Raw genomic sequence first — 23,731 nt, forward strand, 5'->3', positions numbered from 1 at the left:
CTTGCTAAATACATAACAGACTTTTAAAAGAGGCCCAATCTCCTAAATCATTCTACTAAATTTATTTTCTTAAACCACCATTCTCAGCATATTATGTCCTTACTCAGAAACACTTAAATGATTCAATTGTGCAGAGGAAAAAGCTTAAAAAATTACTGACTGTAGCGTTCATGGTCTACCACTAGAAAATTGCTTTTCCAAAAATATTTACCACTGATTATCAGCATGAGCTGCAGAGTGTATATACTTCTGCACAATAACCACCCTTGCATTTCTCGTTTCACCTCTGTCACTTTATTCTATCTCTAGTGCTCTCTCTGAATCTCTCTCTTTCATCTCTCTCTCTCTCTCTCTCTCTCTATATATATATATATATTTCTACACTTCATATTTTAGTGGATGCTTATCTCAGACTCTGATCATCTTTTATTTCTCTATATGCAGTTCCTTCAAGCTATTTCCTATGCATACTTTTCTTCTGCTGCTTTACTGTCTCTTTAAGCAATTTATTTTCTATTTTCATATCTTTAAATGTCACCTACATAGTGATGTATCATAAATATATATTTCCAACCATGACATCTCTATTGATTCCAGACTTACGTACATGGCTGCCTACTTCATATCTTTCCTTGGAATTCTGACAGGTCTCTCATCAAAGTTAGAAGATACACCACTGCATCCTTGCCTTTCCTCCCCCAAATTGCTCCTTCATAATTATTTCCCATCTCTGAAAGGAAATCACAATTCATACATTTGCTAAAATCCAAAACCTACATGTCAGGTATCTTTACCCTCCAGTGCTCTCACTGAGCTCCATTTGTTTTATCTACAAATATATATTTCAAACCTGTCCACCTTCTATCTCTCTTGTCAATTTTGTTGTCTAAACAACTGCCATTATTTGTCCAGAATACTAACATAGATTTATTTCTAGGAGATTTATGTAGCTATAATTAAATAGCATAAAATACACCAATTTTGTTCATATAGTTCATTGATTTTTAGTAAATGTAAAAGTGTCATCACAATCCAGTTTAGCCATCTCTATCACCTAATAAATTTCCCTTGAGTGTATTTGAAATCAGTTTTTACTCTAATCCAGCCCTAAGCCACCGCAGATCTGCTTTCAATGGCTATAAAATTGTCCTTTTAGGAAATTAAACAGAAGTGGCCATGTAAGGAAACAGTAGGTGGCATAATGGTTACACTACTGGATTCTCACATGGTTGGCAGTGGTTCGTGTCCCAGACTCGGAAGTTTGAAACTCATGCTGGGTGTGGGTGCATGCATCGGTATTTGGTTATTCCTCCTGAGTGGTGATTTTCTGCTTTGTGTCTTTCTGTCTCCGGCAAGCACACACGCCACCCCCCCTCCCCCCCCAAAAAAAAAGGGAAGAAAGGGAAAAGAGAAAGATTAAAGAAAATGGCCATGTGAAGGTGAAGGCAGAGAGTGGCCTGGACAGAACTTTCCTTCATAGCTCTCAGAAAGAACAACCCTGATGGTACCTTGATTTCAGACTCGCAGCTTCCAAGACTTAGATCATTTTCTCTCAGTAAAGCCACTCGTTATGTGGTATTATACCACCATACAATTTTGATTTTGGTTATAGACACTGGAATCAGTTTGTAGAAGTAGCTCATTGGGGTATCGAAAGAATATATGGTATGTGAAGAGATGGATAGAAAAAATGTGAGTGACTAATGAAGTCCTTGCCTACAATCCACATTCTTGCAGACTTTTCAGAAATGTGCACCAATAATTTGCTGATATTATTTAAAGCGATTTGAATTGGTCTTTGTGACAAATCCAATGGAAAACTTCTTAAATGATATTGCCATGAATCCTAAAGCTGACACTGCTAATTATCCTTTGAGACTTATGAAAACCGGGTGCTAAATCATTTATATGCTTGTTTTTGGTATAAAATCTAAGAGTAGATTTTGAGATACTTAAGCTTCGGAATTTAAAACTTATATGTATTTTTAAATTTGGCTTTTGCATTTAAAAACTTTGTTTTTCAAGACCTTTATCTTTAGGTTTTCAGAGTTTCAATTATTTGGAAATTGAACATTAAATCCCACTTAAATCTTCAGTTAAGTCCCATGTATTCAAATAAAGTGTTGAAATTTTGGGGAAAATATAATTTCTTATATTCTGTAATTTTACCTAAGATTCTGAGCCTACATTTAAATGTGAAAGGGCTTCTGAGTAAGAAGGAATCACAAGGGGGACCAGCAGTTGGCATAATAGCTATGTTGCTGGACACCCATGTAGTTGACTACAGTTTGAGTCCCAGTCCCAGACCCAGTGACTGGGCGCGTGTGCGTGTATCCCAAGATCCTGAGAAGAGAGTGGAGAAGGAATTGCGGCGTGGCCATCCCCCTGGGGAGTGATTTCTCACTTTCTGTCTCTCTGTCATTCTGGCACGTGCCCTATAGCAAAAACCTCTCAAAAAAGAAGGAATCACAAGGAATAAAGCCACATATAGATAGATTAATAGATCAAAATATCATGCTCCAAATAAAATAAAAGATATGTGTATAAATAAATGATGAACTGGTACAAACATCACTCTTCACTTTCCAAAAAGAGAAATTTTAGGATCTATGTGGCATGGTTATAAATAAATTACACATATAGTCTCACAATTTTGAAAATCATTTCCTCAGGATTCATGACCCAAATTCATCTTCTTGCCTTCTGATGTAAAACGTATATTTGATCCTCTACATTTTCTATATGAACCCCTGACTTCTTTTATAGCTGTTAAGATCCACAACAATCTGCACAAATTCATTTTAACCTGATTGTTTGTCCTATGTATCTAGTTAACCACAATCCTGAACTTCTGTATGTTATCAATAGAATAAAATATAAAGTCTACATTAACTCAGGATATCTATTTATAAAGTAAACAAAAATCTCAAAACATGGTTAAGACAAAAATAGTTAAAATGTGTGTGTGTGTGTGTGTGTTTGTGTGTAGATGAGAATGGGCCATGACTACAATACAATAATATTTAAAATTTCAATACAAAGCTATGTATTCATTAATTAATTACAGATATTTTTTGATTTATAGATTCAATGATTTTATTGTGACTCTTCTTCATTATCAATCATTTCCATGAGCATTAGCCATTTTTCATCATTTCCTATTTTCCTTCAGGCTGGCATTCCCCATTTATGACAAAAGCCTCAAGAAACGAAGACTGAGTAAGAGCAAATGATTGTTAGTTTTCTATTGCTGCTGTAACAAATTACCACAAGCTGAATGACTTAGAACAATACAAATTTATTATCTTCCATTCTGGAAGTCAAATGTCCAAACTTAACTAATATCTAGAGGTCACCAGGGTTCGTTCCTTCCGGAGACTCAAAAGAGTGATGTACTTCCTTTTCTTTTTCAGCTTCCAGAGGCCACCTGCATTCCTTGATTCCTGTCCTCTTTCTCCAGCTTCAATTTAGAGACTGAAGCAGAGGGCGGGAAGATAGTGTAGCAGTTTCTTCGCTGGACTTCCACATGTTGGATTGCAGTTTGAGTCCCATACCCAGTGACTTGAAAATCAGGCTGGGTGCAGGTGGGTGTGTGCCCAAGATCCTAGGCGGAGATAGAGAAGTGATTGTGGTATGGTCATTACCCCCTGTGAGGTGATTTCTTGCTTTCCTTCTCACTGTCTCTGTCTCTCTCTCTCTGGTGAGTGCACATACCCTAAGGCAAAAATCTCTAAAAACAAAGAGTGAAGCATTAGTACCTCCTCTTTGTTGATTGTCCTTACACTGCCTACTCTGACCCTGACCCTGACCCTTTCTTCTTTCTCTTAGGATGGCTCTGTGACCATATGGGGCCACTTGTCCTGAATAAACCAGGACAATCTCATCTCCACATCCTTAATTTGTTTACTTCTGCAATGTCCCTTTTGCCATATAAGGTAAAACACGTAGGGGCAGAGATTATACCTAGACATCTTTGGGGGAGGGCATTCTTCACTGTGTCACAAATACTAGGTGAATTTACATTTTTTTTTTTTTGAGAGATTTTTGCTAAAGGGCGCATATGCTCGTGGGAATGACAGAGAGAGACAGAAAGCGAGAAATCACCCCTCAGGGAGATGGCCACACCACAATCCCGTCTCCTCCATTCTCTCAGGATCTTGGGCACGCACACACACACATGCCCGGTGTGAGTTTAAGCTACCGGGTCCGGGACTTGAACGGCGGTCAGCTACATGGGAGTCCAGCAATGTAGCCATTGCACTAACTGCTGGTCCCTCATTTTCATTTTTAAGGAAAAATCATCCTCAATATTCAGTAGGCCCAAGTAATACTTATATTACTTTCTATTCAAATTAATTCTAGTATTAAGGGCTAAATCTGTGTCAACTTTTTTCTAAAAGGCTTTCTCAATTGTTCAGCCATAGTGATTTGCTACTCTTTTGAAACATTTAGCACTCATCACAGTTATTTGCTTCACTCTATGCATGCATTACCTTGAGGTGCTATTTGAATTTTTGTTTTGTTCTCAGTTTTCTAATAGATTGTGAATTGTTTAGAAGAGTTCATGTGTATTCTCTGACTCTTTTTAAAAAATCTATCACATAGTACATATTAGATGCCAAGTACTAACATGATAATTTTAAGTATAGGTGTTCTAATGAAAAAACAAAATTAGGGCCAACATGTGGCATGGTTGTTAAGGTAGCTGGATGACACATAATGGAATGTTGGTTTGAGGCCTGAATATGGTGCCCTGAGAAAAACTTGTGCATATGTGTGTGTGTGTGATCAAAATCCTAAGAGGAGAATAGAGAAGGAATTATAGCATGGCCATCCCCCCTGGGGTGATGGAGGGGTTCTCGGTTGCTTGCTTGCTTCTTTCTTTTTCTCTTTCCTTCTTTCTTTTTCTATTTATTTCTTCCTTTTCTTTCCTTCCTTCTTTCTTTTTCTTTTTCTTTTTCTTTTTCTCTTTCTTTCTTTCTCTTTCTTTCTTTCTTTCTTTCTTTCTTTCTTTCTTTCTTTCTTTCTTTCTTTCTTTCTTTCTTTCTTTCTTTTTTTGTTTCTTTTCTTCTTTCTCTTTCTCTTTCTTTTTTTCACTTCCCCTCCCTAGCACACAATCCCTATGGCAAAATAATAAAGAAAACAAAAGATAAAAACATAAAATCAAGCTCTAATCTACTTCACAAGGTAATTTCTTTTAAGTTAGAGCTTTATACTCTATTTTACCTCCATTAATATGTGCCATAGATTGCAAGCGTTAAAATGTGGAGAACACCAGGGACAGCAGGTGGCATGGTGGTTAAGGTGTTAGATTCTCACATGGTCGACAGCAAGTTGAGTCTCTAACCTGGCAGATTGAAAATCACTCTGAGCACATGTATGTATGTGCCCAAAATTTCAGGAGGAGAATGGAGAAGGGATTGTGGCATGGCCATCCCCCTGGGGGGTGGTCTGTCATATTCCTTCTCCCTTTCTCTCTCTCTCTTTTTCCTGTAAGCTCACACACTCTATTATTAAATAATAATAATAATAATAAACTTAAAAAAGGCAGAAAAGTGGAGAGCACCTTTTGTAACAGATGAAAACCTTGTAAATAGATATTCATAGAGTCCTAGGGTTTATTTCATATCTTGGGAGTATGAACCTTCTTTATGCAACATCTGTAATTATTATATCATAAATATTATTATTTTTTGAGAGGTTTATTGCTATAGGGCGCATGCGCTCGCCAGACAGACAGAGAGAGACATAGAGACAGAAAGCGAGAAATCACCCCCCAGGTGGAGGGTCAAGCTGCAATCCCTTCTCCTTCATTCTCCTCTCGGGATCTTGGGCACGTACGCACACGTGCCCGGCGTGAGTTTTAAGACACTTGGTCTGGGACGGAAACCGTGGTCAACTACGTGGGAGTCCAGCAACATAGCCATTACGCTAACTGCTGGTTCCCTCATAAATATTATTTTTAAGAAAATTATCTACAGTTTCTCTCTGCTTCATTTTATCTACTCTATATAAGTATTGCATTTAAAGTAAAAAATATCTAGACTACAAATTTCTCTTGTAAATAGTGTTAATCATAATGAAGTAGTAATATATTTATTGATTTCAAAGATATTTATCCATTTATAATTTCATGTAATTGTGATCAGCAAATATTGAAAATATCCTTGAGTCAGTAGTACACTTGTGTTATGAAAATGCTCCAACAATTTCTAACCATTCGCCTCTTTTTTTTTTTTCTTTAAGAAAAAAGAGGCACAGTCCTCTTACCTGACTGGGATTCCAGGTGCACATCAAAGCGTCCAGCCTTGGCTGGGGATTGAACTAAAGGCTTTCATGTAATCCTCACTGGCAGAACAAAAGCGTCTCAACAGTGGGCACCACTGTGTTTGCACCATCTAAATTTAAATGAATACAAATTTTAGAGAAAAACTTATTCCTCATGCCTATATCCAAGTGGATTTTCTCTACATGCTAGTTTTAGAACTGTCTTATGGCCAAAGGAATCCCATTATTATTTTAGTATTATTTTTAAATTTCTTTTCAAGATTTATTTCTCTAATTCACAAATAATGCAAGTTCTAGTTCCCAAATACTTAAATGTGGCTGAAAATTTCAAATTGAAGTTTCAATCATGCGTTAATGTGAAAACACCTCAATGTGAAAATAACTAGACATCATATGAAGCAGAGGCTGAAGAGGCCAATTTAATAGCACAGACCAATTATCTACTTATTTTACACATAAAATATACAAATAACTTGAACTCAGAGCTCTTAACGTGAGAGTTCAGTTCATTAACCCACTGCACTGACTACACAAATCTCCTGATACTGAAATACCCTAGGGAGAATCATCCCGTAATGCATATTACAGTGATTTGCTATCGAGTAAAGGGAAGATTTCCTCAATTTCAGCTGTGTAACCGCACTGTATTACCGCACATGGGGCACTTCTCAGCATCTTGCCATCTGAAATAAACATGAGGGCAACTCCCATAAAAATGATTTATTCCCTTTTTTAAAGAACATGCTTATCATAAACCAGCATACTATAGCATGTTGGAGAGGAAGTATGGGTTTCATTTCCAGCAAGAATGGAATAATCCACTCTGTCTATTATACTTATGGTAAACTTTGTAGAAAATATAGGAGATATTTTTATGGTTTTGTCAGGAGAGGAGATGAAAAGAAAAAAATAATCATCCATGGACCTCCAGCACTTCATACCATTGTGCTGAAAGTTGTCATTGTCAGGTTTCAGTCCCCAAGCTTGTCCTGCCTGTTCTGTTCATGAAAATAATGGAATATGTTAGAAAGGCAACTTTAGCTGTCCTATATTAACTTGTTCTGATGTTTTAATATTGGGATTCTTCTGAAATTTACTACTTAGGTTTTATGTTTCTGTTATTTGTGATAAAATAACTAAAAAAAAATTGGAAAATGAGTGTAAAAACTTTGAATACATTTTAAAGTGACTATTTTTGACTTTGTACCTCTTAATTTGGATGCCAACATCTATAAATGCATAGTAACATAATGGAGTCCTATAATGGAGTCCTTAAATGTTGATGAAATCTCATAATTTAAGGACATTTATAAATAAACTTGGGCAATTATTAAACTGCAGTATTGTTGCAATGGCTGGTATTGGTTTATTCTGTATGTTTACTGTGTTCTTCTATAGTCTCACTAGTTTCTTTTCTTTTTGGTTTATTCTGTATGTTTACTGTGTTCTTCTACAGTCTCACTAATTACTGTGTTCTATAGTCTCACTAGTTTCTTTTCCTCTCAGATACTGAAGAAATAAAGGGGAGCTTTATTTATTTTTCTGTTACATGCTCTATGTCTATTCCACTTATATGCAGAATGAACCTTAAATGCATATCACTGGCTTTTGAAATAAACATATCTCCTTGTCTGTTAAGAAAGTCAGTAACGCTCAGAGTAAGCAACTTATTGTAAATGGAATGTTAGGCATTCAAAATTAGTCATAAAAGCTAAAACTATCTCTTGAAAACCAATCTGTCAATTTAAATTTATTATTTTAATGCTATAATATGACCATATTATAGAAAGAAATGTTCTCAGAAGTACTGATGTCTGGCATTTAAGTTTCAAACATTCATTAGACTTAAGGTTTATATTTTATTTTACAGTCACTATGAACTTTTAGAAAAATATAATAGTTTCTTTTATTTCCTTTTAAAAAGTTTTCCATGATTTTTTAAAATGTGTACTTTCATTTGTTATTTCTGTCTAGTTTTGCTTTCATAATATGAATTAGAGAATTTTTTTAGAATAACACGATACTGTAAGTTTCATTGGATTGACTTAGATTCAGCATTATAATTGACTATACTTTATAGTCATTATAATTGACTTAACTTTCAGCATTATACATTTAGTAAGATAGTATGCTTCAAAATAAACAAATAAGGACCAATGCTCAGTGAGATTGGCCCACTGGGGAAGGTTCTGGATTAGCATTCAGAGAATTTCCTTCACATATTGGGACCCATACATGACAGGATCCAGAGCTGGTTAAAGCTGGGGGTGTATTGTGGAGTAAAGACCTTTGGGATCTTTTCTCTCTCTACCTTCTTAACTAGAAGAAATGAATAAATAAATTTTATGTAGACAAGTGAATGAACAAATATTTTAACCAATATAAAATTTATGTTAGAACAAAATGGAATGATGATGAGACCCCATAAAAATATTGACCCTCGAATAAAGAGAACAGTTGAATATTTTAGGAGACTGTTTTTGTAATCTCTTTCTCTTCTCAGTCATACAAAATTTAACAATAATTATTATAAAAAACACAAAAATGCAATCATGTGCATGGTATTGTAAGTATCAAGATTTCAGAAATATGGAAAGAATAATATTGAATAATAATGACTATAGAAATTTTAAATGACATTATTATATAATACTTATTTATGAAATTTACTGACAAAGTAAGGTCAAGGTATAAGTCTATGAGGTATATAAATATTCCTAAAAAAATTTTTTTGAGGAGATTTTTGCTATAGGACGTGTGCACTCGCCAGAAAGACAGAGAGACAGAAAGCGAGAAATCACCCCCCAGGAGGAGGGATAGCCACGCTGCAATCCCTTCTCCTCCATTCTCCTCTTGGGAGTTTGGACAAGCATGTGCATGTGCCCAGCATGAGTTTAAGTCACCAGGTCTGGGACTCGAACCACGGTCGATGATGTGGGAGTCCATCGACATAGCCATTACGATTTGGTAGTTGCAAGTAATATTAATATGATCCTATTTTTCCTATAATTTCAGTAGTCACAGGTATTTTCCTGGTTATGTGCTATTAAATTACTTATTAACCCTCCTAGTCCTCTAATGGCACACTGTTTACTAGAGAAAAATAAGAGCTTCTATCATAATGCAGTATTGAATGGACAATCATTCAATGCTAAACTTTTTGTTGGCAAGAAATCTTTCCACTAAATAAATCAAATCTTTCCATCACTATAATCAAAGCTTCCTACTAATAGTCTAATTCATATCTAATTAGTATTGTTTTCCTGTGTTGTACACATCATGATATTTCCTTCAGAGGAAAAATAATGTATTTGCTTTTTTATTTTTAAATAACTCAGTGTGTTCTATTTGCCATTTGTATCAGAAGTCATTGTTTATTTATTCAGTATATTCATTTATAGTGAGATGAGAAAAATTAGAAAAATATTTTTTAAAAATCAACAATCTAACTCAAACAAGGACAAGAATTAAAGTGCTGTATAATTATAAGTATTTGTGGACTGGTAAACAAAAGTTAACTAATGTTTACATAACTTGCTGAAGGCCAATGGTTAGATTATTAAAAATACACATTTGCATTTGAATTGTGATAGTTACAAAAGATGACAATTTTAGTTTTAAGAGCACTTTTTTGGGGGGAGAGATTTTTTTGCTATAGGGCGCGTGCACTCGCCAGCCAGACAGAGAGAGACAGAGAGACAGAAAGTCAGAAATCACCCCTGGGGGGATGACCATGCTGCAACACCTTCTCCTCCATTCTCCTCTCCGGATCTTAGGTACGCACGCACATACACCCGGCAAGAGTTTTAAGCCACTGAGGCCAGGACTTGAACCACAGTCAACTACATGGGAGTCCAGCGACATAGTCATTACACTAACTGCTGGTGCCAGGAGCACAGTTATTTTTTTATAGGTGTATTTATTTTCTGATTTATAACTTTAGAAAATTCTGTCAAGCTATTTCTACTGTATCTGCTTTTTACTCACTATTTTAATTTGTTTCTTACATGCTTTAATAAAATTATTTACTAATTATAATTTAGACCCCTTGGTCACATAAGGCATTTTGGAAGGATATAGAAATGAATAAACAAATAAAAACAAAAATATTCAAAACACAAGTGAAATATAAACACAAAATAAAATATATTCTACTGAGTTTTCCTACATTTAAATGTTTTTTGTTTGTTTGTTTAGTTTTTGCTATAGAGTGTGTGACCTTGCCAGAGAGAGTCAGAGAGAGAGAAAGAGAGAGAGACAGGAAGTGAGAAATCACAACCCCAGGAGATGTCCATGCCACAATCCCTTTTCCACTCATCTCAGGATTTGGGGCATGCATACACACATGTCCAGCATGTTTTTCATATCACCAGGTCCAGGACTTCAACCCCACTGTCAGCCATGTGGGGTCTAACTGCCTTAACCTCTGTGCCTACTGGGTCAATGCATATGCTATTTTTAAATTAAAACTTACCTAAAATCTAAACATTATAGCATTTAATTTAAATTATAATAATGTTTACTTAATACCATTTCCAACTCCTGACTTCCTAATAATTATGTAGCTATAAGGAACAGGTACACATTTTAGAGGATTAATAGATATTTTCATGGTTGCCATGGGAACATAACTTTAAATTTTTAAGCTTGAATATATAAATATTAAAACATTGCTATTTAGATGTTTGAATGTTTCTCTTTATGGGACACAGAAATAGGTTATTTTCTGTTGATGGTAACGTCTATAATATCCTCAACTGGACTTGTGAGAAGTGCTTTCTTGTTGGAACATTCACTTTACTAGCTAAGCGATGTATGTGATTGAACATATAAAATAAATAAAAAATTGATTAAATTTCATTAAAAAAACACAAAACATATTTAAGAAATGATAGAAATATCTGAAGATATTCTACAAAAGGGCACAAAATACTAACTAGTGTTATTTTAATATTCTTTTCTTGTAGACAACTAGTTCCCTAAAATCCACTTGGTAAAATTTCAGATTAGATTGTCATTTGTAATATAGCACAGGGGATTTTCTTTATGCGGCTTGTTTAGAGGAATTTTTCTCCCCCTTTCATAGCAACTAGTCATTCTATGTAACGTCACTTAAAAATCACACAGATTCAAATAACACAAATAAAAATTAGCCTCTACAAAATCAACTTGTCTTTAAAAAGCAGATGCTTAGAATAAAAGAAGCAATAATACTACCATGCTATGTATGTGGCCTTAATATATTATTAAAATTTAAACTATAATCATATATCTCTTAAGTAAAGCTGATTATAAATTAAAAAAAAATTACTATTTGGTCCACCAGGTAGTGTGATGGTAAAGGGGCTGGATTACCACATGGCTGACCATGGTTTGAGTCGTGGACCTGGAAGTCTTCTTTCTCACTTTCTCTCTCTCTCTCTCTCTCTGGACAAATTGAAAAAATAATAATAATTATTTAAAAGACATTACTATTTATTTACATTAAGATTGGATAAAAGAATATAGTTCTCTAACTACTTTAAACCATCTGATACATGTAAATGAGTTTTACATAATAAAAAATCAAATATAACACCAGTTAAAAACTTCATAGAAGTGGAATTGTTAGTATATCATAATCTTTAGATAAATAAAACTCTAAAGGAATTATATGTGTGTGCCTGTGTGTATATATCTATATCTACCATCTATCTATCTATCTATCGTGTATATATGTGTGTGTGTGTGTGTGTGTATAATCTTAAACATATACACACACACACAATCTTCTAACTGAATGTCAATGTTTGGTATTTTGGATTTTCTTCACAGGTAGATTTTTTAAATCGGAATCAGAGAACATATTTTATCATAGTTCTTTTAAAAATTTAAAGATTAAAAATATCTAACTATCAGTATGATTTCAAATAAACCTATAAAAAATCCGACCCTCAAAATTAATAAGTAATTTAAAGCACCATTGATCATTTTATTTTGCTTGTAAATGATTCACAATAGGAATATATTTATAAGAAAAAGATTAAAATGTTTGTGCATATTTATATTTTCAAATAAATTATTATTATTATGTAATATTTAATAAATTTAATTAATAATCAGAGGCTTTTCCAAAGTGTGCATTTAGTAATATTTTTTATTGAAATTTCTTAAATATTATAAAAATATTCATGAGGAAATATTTTCAGTATGAATTAGCACAGCTATTATTTTGAAATTTTAATCCCCTTAAAATGCTATTGTTTACAAATATATGCACATATACTTATTTTTAAAATGTTGTAAGATCTGCTCTGTAGTATAGCAGTTAGGTGTTACACCAGGATGCATATCTCATGGCTAACAAGGGTTCGTCTCCTGTCCTGGTTGGTTTGAAATGTGTGAAAGGGTAGGGTTTGAGGAAAAACAATCAGAAGAAAAATGGGGAGAAAAAACATTAATGGGACAAAGAAACATGCCAATTTCTGTTAAAGATATTTTGTAGTTTAGTCAACTGGAGTAGGGAGAGATGTTCACATGTTGAAATATTCACTTTGTAAATTAAATAATGTGATTGACTGTATAAAAGAAAATGAAGTTAAAAAACACATTTAGTACCTGTATACATGCCTGGGATTCTGAGGCGATGGAGAATTGAAGGAAAAAAAAAATTATGCATGATCAGCCCTTGTTGGGGGATTCTTTTGCTATGTTTTGCTTTCTTTTGTGTACACTCATATACACTCTAGAATAAAGAAAGAAAGAAAAAGAAAGAGAAAGAAAGAAAAGTTATAAATTATTGTTTTTTCTCTTTTCCACTTCTCCCTATTCTCCACAAAATTTTTGTACAAAATTTGATCTCTATGGTGATTTTAGAACTGTAGAATAATGTGACTAGGTGAATCTTAAGCTGCGTAACTTTTATATCATTTGTATGATCTAAAATTTGATAAACTAACACCAGCTAAACACATCTTCAATCCAGCTTTCAAACCAAATTGGTAACTTTTAAAAGAATTTTTAAAGCAAACTATAATGAAATATTAGTATTTCATTCTTTTCTTTTTTAGAAAGAGATTTTTGTTATAGTGCTTGTGCACTTACTGGAGAGACAATGAAACAGAAAGACAGAAAGCAAAAAATCATCACCCCTTCTCCTCTATTCTCCTCTCAGGGCTTTTGGCACATACACACACATGCCTGGCGTCAGTTTCAAGTCACCAAGTCCAGGACTTGAACCACGGTCCGCCATGTGGAAGCCCAGTGACATCACCATCATGCCATTTACTGGTCCCATTATTTTTTTGTGGGTGGATTCAAATATAAAGCCTTAGAAACACTTCAAGCATAATCAACTATTGAAATATGAGAACGGAGTCTTTGCAAACACATTTTTACCAGGGGAATTCTCAGCATGTTCTTTAAGTAGTTTTATTTATAGAAAGGTTAAGGGAAATAATTATATCATAAATATATAATAGTTTTCTTCATGAATTGTGTATATGTCCTTGTTTTATGTGTTTTACAACTGAAGGTTTAAAAAATGCTGTTGTAACAAAATATTGATGTCTTTTATATTGATTTTTTCTGCATTTGGGTAATTTCCTTGGGTCATTTTACAATGAGATGGATTCCTAAACTCACCCTTCTGATATACAAAAAAATTTATGTCTGGCAATTTAGATAAGTATTTTCTTAATATTTATGTTGAAATATTAAGCGAGATTTGCATACGAGATAATGAGAAAATAAAACCCAATATAACAAGTGAACATCTATGCACATATTAGTGCATTGGCTAATTTATAACGGTTGATGTTAAGTATGGTCACAGTACTTGACTACCCAGAGTATCATATAACAATTGCCAGGAATCAAGTAAAGAATGGGATGTTTAAATTCATTAACATGAAATATTTCGAGCAGGTCATGGTTCCAATTAATCACTGCATAACTGTGCATAATTTTGTACCCTGATATGCTCAAAGAATGGAATAGAAAAGCAGCTTAGTTCCCAATAAGTCTTTTCAAAGTCAGCAATAGAAAAGTCAAAATTAGAGGTTTTACTTGTCAACAGATCCATGGTATAAGGAATCCTACATTAAGTTTGGCCTTGAAATTTCTGTCTTGCTTATCACAAAAAGAAATCTTTTTAAAAAGAGACAACAATGAAGCAATAAAAAAAAAAAAAACAGTGCTAACGGAATCTGACAGTTGTAAAACAATAAAATATTCAGAGCAATGAAGGAGGTTGCCTGCTATCAGTAAAGGATGGAAGAGGAAAAATCAATATTTATTTCTTTGAGAGTACTAACCCCTACTTGTGGTATTGATATTTTCAACAGGATGGAAAAGCTTTCCAAAGAAAGACTTCTCATTTAAAATTTTTTTCACTTTAAAGATATTCTATGCATTAGGTTGGATATTACATCTATTATATCATGACAATCAATATTTTAAAGACAGATCATGTTTGCTTACTGTGAAATGTCTTGATTCTAAACATTATGTTAATTGGTTATATTATATTAGTAAAGATATTTACTTCTACACACTGATAGGCTTAAATAAAATACTTTTTCTTTTGTGAGGTGAACAAAAACGCTTTATATTCTTAGCTCTCAGCTCAAGATGCTTGCTGATCACAGCGCTTACTTCTGGCACCCCCAACAAATTTCTGTTTTCTTCTTTGGCCTGCCACCCTTGGGGGCATAGCTATGGATTAGAAAGACACTGCTGTGGGTGACTTTTGGCTGTTATTTAACTTTGATGCAGTTGAGATCGCTTTAACTAATGTTAGCTAGCTGACCTTTGGCTTCAAGTGGAAGGAATTCATTTGAAAATGAAATGCTTCTTGGAACATTCCCTAGTGTTAGAACCTGAGTCTAAAAATGAATCCTTGTTTGCTCTCCATTGACCTCTGTTTTCAGTGTACTCTGTGACCTAACAGCATTTAAATAGGTAGCATTTCCTCTAAAAATGAGCTAGGGTTAACATGAGCAGATGAAGAAGATTTATTTCTTCATTATTTTTTTTTAAATGCTCTGCAGTTGACATAAATATAAATGTGCACTTTTGCTTATACACCTAAAAAATAAGTAAAATTAGCCTTTTGTAACAAAGTAGAGGTACTTTTTGTCCTTTTTGAAAACAATGAGTAGATTTTTGGGATTAGGAGTTGGCTAAGACTAGTAAGATATTTGTGCAATAAAATAGATAGAAAACTATATATTAATGGACATATAGGGATGGAAGGAAAGTGATATAGGTGATATTTGAGTACTTAAGATAAATACAATATCTAAACTCTTACTAATAAATATCTTACAACTTATAGATTACTGATATAATTTAAACTGCTGCAACTATGGTGCAGAAATAAAGGTTTTTCATGATAAAATTGTCCATTTGAGAGGATAAATTACTTATAAAACATTACTAATAATTTACGGTGCTATAACAAGTTTAATATCAGTCATTCTCCATTTCCTATACTGTTTCTTATACATTCTGCTTTTGTTTTATTTTACTCAATCAGTCACTAAGGCTCCCTCATAAATATTTTTAAGTACATCATCCTTCATTAAAATCAAACCGATGAACTCTTTGGCCACTCTAATTGGTTGCTTACTCATAAAAGTTCATCCTGGGTCTTCTGGAATGATCCTGGTTTTGATTCTGTGATTACACACGCATCTGATAGGCCTGATCCTTCTGGTGAATCCTTGTACACTCTCTGCTGTCTAGGCATAGTAAAATTCCCCATCGCAAAGACTGCTGACGTTTAAAGCTCTAACACACTGTCCCTGTATTGTTTTGGATATATTCAAGAGACTAGAGCATCCTGAGTCAGGTGTAAGTTAATCAGAATCCCAGTGTGGCATGCACCAATCAAAGATGGAATCATTAACTGGATATAATAAAATCTATAAATATGAACTGGGATGAAAATGTGCTGTTTGTTACTGAGAAGACAGCTCTAGACTGCTCTCATAGGTAGATGGGGTTAGAGCAAATTATTTCTATCTGAATGGACAATGCCATTCTAATTGTCACAGCAGTATAGAAACGCTCTATACAAAGCAGACTAAATTCCGACACCGTGTTTTAAAATCATGAGCAAAATTCATGTTTAAATTTGGCGTGCCTTCAATATACAGGTTCTCAAAATATCACTGCATTAAAACAAAACAGTGTTTATTTGTTATTTTTAAAAATGTCCTGTTGTAGAAAATAATTCACAGAAAATAATTTTAAAAAATCCATGAATGAATTGCTAAGGGACTAACTTTAAAATATATAGATGATTTAACAATATGAAGGTTCTTCAATGACCTACACATAGAACTACCACATAATCAACCAATTCCACTCCAGGGTATCTGCCCAAAGGATAGGAGAATGCTCAGTAGGAAAAGGGCTTGCACATCTATGTTTATTGCAGCATTATCCATGATTGCTAACACATGGAACCAACCCAAATGTCCACAAACAGATGAACGGATTGAAAAAGTGTGGCATGTATACTCCGTGGAATACAATTAAGCCATAAAAACAGCAAGACCCTGGCATTTAATAGAAAGTGGATGAATGTCAAAGATTTATTGCTGAGTGAAGCAAATCAGGCTATGAAAGAAAGACATTGTATGTCGCTGCTTTACATATATTGACTGTCCACACTCTATGGTAGAGACTGAAAGATTGGAGAAAATAAAAGAATTTAAAATAGTTGGGGACACTGAATACTGTGTGGAAGGAGGGCGTGATAAGGGAAGAGTGTCGGGAAGAAAATTAGGAAAGAAAAAATAGAGAGGTAAGACATTGGTGGGGCATAGAAAGGGTTTATTACCTGTAGATGATAATGTGTATAGTATTCTCAACTGGACTGGTCAGAGGTGTATTTCATGTTAGGTAAATTCTCTTTACAAGCTAAATGATGTATATGTGATTAAATGTAAATAATAATAATAAAATTAAATAATTAACTCCTAAGAAAAATAGAAAGAAATAGAATATTAAGTGCTAAGTTTAATAAACCAGAGTAAGAAAGACAAACACTATATATTCTTGCATAAAATATGCCAAGTGTCTGTACTCTAGAGTAGAAATTTTAATATACAAGGATATAATATTAGAGAGGAAAACTGTATATTCCAGAAACTGAATGGGAAAGGGCCGGATAGTAGAGCGTGGGTGAGAGGAGTCCAGGGAAAAACCTTTATCAGATACAAGATTGCGATTTTTTTCTGTTGAATTTGATTCTTATAGTGATATCTTTGATTTGATTATCATGTACTATATATGCATACCTTATAAACAGATTTTGTGCTATAGAGATGTACAATGATTGAATATAAATAAATAATCATAAAAACATATATATTTACATACACACTCATGTACTATCTATAGAAACATAAAAAAGGTACAAGACCTTTTATTTTGTAGTTGGTTTATAAAATATATGTAAGCCTATTACATTTACATTGAAAAACCTTTAAAATTTGCCTCAGTTAATATAAGTATGCAATTTGACATTTTAAAGTTAGATATTACTGGTTTTAAACAAGAAAACGTCTTTGTTATAGAAAGTATTATATGATAACAATATTTATAGCGAAACATTCTACCCACAACCCATATCCTTCATAATTTCTCTGATTACCTGTAGGACCTACTATCATCCTTCATTGACTGTGAAGCTGTGCAAGAAAGATTATAGCTTTACCTCTTATTTTTTCTTTCTCTGAATTGTCAGAGGGTGCATGTGTTCACCAAAGAGAGATGAAGTGACAGAGAGAGAAAGAGAGACAGAGAGAGAGAAAGCACCTCCCACTGAGGCACAGTCACACAACAATCACTTTTTCATTTCTTCATACTGTCAGATTTTGAGGTATGCATGCACACTTGTCTAGCATGATTTTCAAACTACTGTGGTCAAGACTCAAACAACACTGTCAGTCATGCAGGTCCTGGCCTCCTTAACCACTAGACTACAGGGCAAGACCAGCATTGGCTCTAATGTTCTCCTTTTTCTGCCCTATCTTAAACCTACTTTCAGCACAGCACTTATGGTGATCTTATTAAAATGTCCATCTGACCATGTCAATTCTTTGTTTAAAAGCCTCCAAAACCTTCTTGTCCTGATTGGAATTAAATCAGTTTGAAAATAATAATAATAGCCAAGGTGTCTGGTTCCATGCTACCTCTTTGACCCTATACACTGTATTTCCCCCTAACTTAATCTACAGTCACATTGCCCTTTTTGTTCCTTACAAAATTGTTACTACATGAAGGCATTTGCTTTTGATAATTCTCTCTAGAAAACTCCCAAAATAGCCATTTAGCTTACTTTCTCACCTAATTCAAGTCTTTATTTAAATGACTACTTTTTAACGAGGCACTTACTGACCCCCATAGTTAAAATGGTATGAATTCTATCCTGGTAAGGACTATCTCACTGTACAGCCTTTGTTGTTGTTTTCTGTAGTACTTATTACCCTCTAACAAGCTAATATATGTTAATTGCCTGTCTTACCCTGTCTAGCTCAATGAGGAAAGAAATTTTATTTATTTTTTGCTAGCTTAGTTTTTTTTCTTTTTTTTTTAGATAGAGCTTATTGTGTCAAAATGCTCCCACCTTAAACAATCTGCAGGAACTGCAGGTAAAACCCATCATGCCTCACTCTTTCTCAGACAGGGTTTTGCTTTGCTGTCCAGACCTACCTCAAGTTCATGATCTTCTGGCCTCAGTCTTCTAAGTTGCTGGAACAACAGATACATGCCAGTTTACCCAGACTTAACATTGGACAAAAAATTAAACTTGGGCCTTTCATGTGGTCCCAGTGTAAAAGTGTCTCAACAGCACACTACCATGGGGAATCCAGGGCAGAGATATTTTTAACAGCTCTTAATATAACTAGTTCAATTTGCTGTAATGTGTAAACAATTTTTTTTCAGCTATTCTAATCTGTGTCTAATTTTAGAACTTCATAGGTTTATTCAGTTCCTGTTGATTTTCCCAAGCCTCCTAGTCTTATAGCTATTTCACTTTTATACTAAAATCTATGTTCATATTTTATTTTAGCTTATTAGACCATATCATCTGAATATGCTTCTAAGTGATATTATTTAAGTTTATCTAATAATTGAAATGTAAGTTTATCATGATTGAATTTTTCACACGTTATCATTTTCTTAGTTTGTTAACCTCCCAATCACAAACATTTGACCATTTTTTATAATGTAATCAGTGTATACTTGACTTTTCAAAGGGTGCATGTAGAATTATCTTGGCATATAATTTGCAAAAGTCAAGTACGCCTTGAATTTCATTTGAGTTAATTGCTTGGATTAAATTAAAACTAGCTATACTTATAAAGTCATAATGTGTTTAACAATATATTATGAAAATGTTCTCTTATTTTTCATGTGTAGAAATTTATAAGGTTGTAATGAAGACCTATGTTTGGGATAAGATATATGTGACTAGAAATAGAAGTTGCTGTATTTGTGTCTATAATGTCAACCATTTTTTTTAGTTACACATTATGGTATTTATACATGCTTATAATTAAGTGTATTTTAAAGTAAGCATGGTGTTGGGACCAGCAATTAGAGTAATGGCTATGTCTCTGGACTCCCACGTAGTCGACTGCGGTTCCTATCCTGGACCCGGTGGATTAAAACTCACGCCGGGCATGTGTGCACATGTGCCCAGGACCCCAAGAGGAGAATGGAGGAGAAGGGATTGTGGCGTGGCCATCCCCCCGGGGGGGTGATTTCTCACTTTCTGTCTCTCTGTCTTTCTGTCTCTCTGTCTCTCTCTGTGTCTCTGGCGAGTGCTCGCGTCCTATGGCAAAAACCGCTCCAAAAAAAAATGTTAAAAAAAAATAAGCATGGTGTTTATTGAATAAGCAAATTTTAATCGGATTAAATATCTTCAGAATGAATGCTGAATTCTGCATTAAATACAATTCTTTTCAGGCACTGATCTTTTTTGTTCCCTAGTCTTATTGCCTTAAAAGTTTTCAAGCACAAACACTGAACATTCTAAAGTAGTTATGGTCAGAGTCACTAATGCCTGTTATACTTGTGTGCCTTTACACGTGGTCTTCCTGCTGCCTAAAATGCTCTTGTGATAGAGTTCCCTTTCTCGCCACCTCCTTCCCACCACCTCAGTATTTATAAGTGTGAAAAATATTGAATTTTTCTAGATTATTTCTCCAAATGGATGAAATCCTATATTGTTTTATACTACATGATATAGACACACACAATGACTTTGAGTAAATTAAAATATAAATAAGACAGGTTATGAAAGTCAAATACTATTATGTCTCCACTTAGCGAACACTGAGTATCCTCACTCATTAGGAGAAAAAAAGACTTGGTAGCAAATGAGTACCGAGGAATGTTAGATACTAGAAGCTCCATGGGGGTGGAGAAGTTTATCTGGAGAAATTGGTTAAAAATACAAGAATGTATATGAACAAGCGAAATAGCTCATGAAATAGTGTACTGCAGTAGAGTAGAAAACACTGCTGACAAATTAATATGTGCTTCACAAAAATAAAAGCTATTAGAAAGTTTCTCTCTCTCTTTCACGTACACACACATGCGCTGTAGCAAATTAAATAATAATAATAGTGATACAAATACAATTAAAAATAGAATGTTATAAAACATACTGTACCTTATAAAGATGTATAATAATTATATGTAACTCAGAAATTGCAAATGAAGCAATAAACATATAAAAATATAAAAATCTCTATCAGTCATATACTTACTAGAATATTTGTATAAAGATTATGCCCATGTCTTTAACATACTTGAAAACTACTGAGTTTCTGAAACCTTATAGATGAAGTTTGATTGAATTACAGGGTACAAGTGTAATTAAGAAAAGCAGATTTATGAGTGATAGAAAGCGGGGATAGAGAAGTAGCCAAGCCAGGTTGTGAATTACCTTATATGAAAATCAGTGCAGTTATTTTAATCTTTTGAGTAGACGGTAGAACATCTCCCGTTGAAGATCTCCATGCTGTAGACTGAACTATTGTATTTAAAAGAGATACTATATAAACATATATTTAATATTTTACTGCAAAGAATAAAATATACTAATAAATAATGGATAATCTTAGTAAATTAGTGACCATTTAATGCAATGTCCCTCAGCATCTCTTTCTATGTCCTCAAACACTCTTCTATTTTTTCTTCATTGAATTGACCCCTCCTTCACTCATTCCACTTGGCTGAAGCAGGTTGACCCCACTCTTAGCCCTGCACATAAGATTTTTTTTTTTTTTTTTTGCACATAAGATCTTGACTCAGGCCTGGAAATGAGAGCATCTCAACACACTGTATAAAGTGACTAGATATTTGATAGTTCTGTGGGAATAAGTCTTGGATTTTTTATTTAGAACCATTAAGAAAGTGAGACTCTATTTTTCTGTGTGACTGGGTGACTTGGAGCATTTAGCAATAGTTTTAAGATCCCCTGGGACTCTGCCTGAGAAGGAAGTAAAGAAGATGATAATAAGAGAGATATGAATAGCCAGGCCATGGTGATATGATTAAATCCCCGGATGATTTTAGCTTAGAGTCATATACCGCCCAAAGATTCGTAAGTAATACAAAGTATCTTCATCAAGGCAATGATGAATTACAAAAACGTTTATAGAAGAATTCCGTGTTAAAACATTTTATCAGATATTTGACTCTTTTAACTTTTATTTATTTATTTTTGTGTGTGAGTTTTTTGCTATGGTGTGTGTTTTCTCGCCAGAAAGACAGAGAGACAGAGAGACAAAAAGCGAGAAATCATCCCCTGGAGGGGATGGTCATGTCTCAATCCTGTCTTGTCTATTCTCCTCCCGGGATCTTGGGCATGCAAGCACACATGCCTGGAGTGAGGTTAAGTCACAGGATCTGGTACTCAAACTGCAGTGGACTACATGGGAGTCCACGATGTAGCCATTACACCACCTGCTGGTCCCTCTTTCAACATTTTCTAAAATAACACTAATTTAGACTAATGTGGTTGTTAATTTCTGTACAACACCAACACAACACAGTAGACTGGGATACTTTTTCCAAGGTTGACCACACAACTAAAGTTTCTAAAAATTATACACACACACACACACACACACACACACATGCATACATTTTTATAATTACCAATAATAGCAATACGTTATTCATCAAAAGCAGCAATAGGTTTTTCAGGTTCTTCAGCTATCTGAATAAAGTATAGCAACATTCAGCACACTCTATTTAAAAAGAAAAAGAGAAAGAAACAAAAAGATAAAAACAACAACAAAAACTCAGAAAATAGAAAAGTCATGTTGCTGTTGTGTTACCTGTCACCATTATTTAGAGTAGCTTTTCAATTATCATCTTGAGAGAAAACATTCAAGAACTTCATTAAAAACAGCTCTGATAAAGCATAGTCACTACCACGTATCATAAAAAGCAAGTGCAAGATATTTTGCATTCACAGAGGTATGATAAAGTGCTGTCCTACATATATAATACTAGAGGATACAATTTAAAAAAGCATTATTTGGGACTGAATTCTAGTTTTCCAGCAGAGTCCAGGGATGGTATCACAGCCGTGTAAAGAAATGCACTTTCTTAGATAAGATTCCTTTCATTAGCAGCACAGTTCTAGGTACTCAACTGCTCTTCATGAATTTCAACTAAAAAAAAAAATTAAGTAACATAAAACAACAGCAACAAACCAATGGATTCATACAAAGATGGCCAAGTGGAGGCTAGCAAGACTCAACTTAAATACTATTTTACCAAATCTGTCATGTTTAAATGGTAAGAGCTTTATGGAACAAAGGAGATGCCAAATAGTGCCTCAAAGCTTTGGATCACAACCAAAACACAGAATCATTTCACTGGGCTCATATCTATGCATGCCCCTAAATCCTAACAGGATGGAGAAACGCAGACAAGGATATCAAGGATATCATGGCTTGTCCATGCTTCATTAGCGCATGTTTTTTCCCTCTCCCCCTCTTTTATTTATTTATTTTTTTTGGTGGGCACCCATGACCGATGGCAAGAAAAATAAAAACAGTGTGTGTTGTTAAAAATCTGTAACTATCTTAAGAAAAAGAGAATAAAAAATCAGCAGATTCCAATAATTAAAGGGAAATCGAAAAGAATAGCCAAGGACTCACAGGTAGCATGGTGTTTAGGGCACTGGACTCCCACCTGGACAACCGCAGTTCGAATCTCTAACCTTGTGGATTGCTTTCTCACTTTCCCTGTTTCTCTCTCTCTCTCTGGTGAACACACATGCCTTATAGCAAATTTTTAAAAATAGTAATAATAACAAGTAAAATGAAAGTGAATATTTCTTAAAAACAGAAGAGTCAAACTAGCAGCAAACTAAGGCTGCTATTAGATATGTAGGTAAACTGAAGAGTCAAAGATGTTCCTT

General features: G+C 34.1%; 1 long non-coding RNA gene across 2 annotated transcripts; it reads right to left on the bottom strand.

Moving 5' to 3' along the window:
- Positions 1–5,085: 5,085 nt before the first annotated feature.
- On the bottom strand, positions 5,086–19,129 carry LOC102469715 (uncharacterized). 2 transcript variants are annotated; one of them, XR_334791.1, is made up of 4 exons: positions 18,994–19,129; positions 12,886–13,012; positions 6,271–6,398; positions 5,086–5,120 (listed from the first exon to the last, which is right to left on the bottom strand). It is a non-coding gene; the product is annotated as an uncharacterized LOC102469715 (long non-coding RNA). The 2 variants fall into 2 exon arrangements; XR_001370487.1 differs by lacking the exon at positions 12,886–13,012.
- Between the last annotated feature and the right edge of the window lie 4,602 nt (positions 19,130–23,731).

Source organism: Tupaia chinensis, unplaced genomic scaffold, assembly GCF_000334495.1.
Source record: "Tupaia chinensis unplaced genomic scaffold, TupChi_1.0 Scaffold000282_1, whole genome shotgun sequence".
NCBI lineage: Eukaryota > Metazoa > Chordata > Mammalia > Scandentia > Tupaiidae > Tupaia > Tupaia belangeri.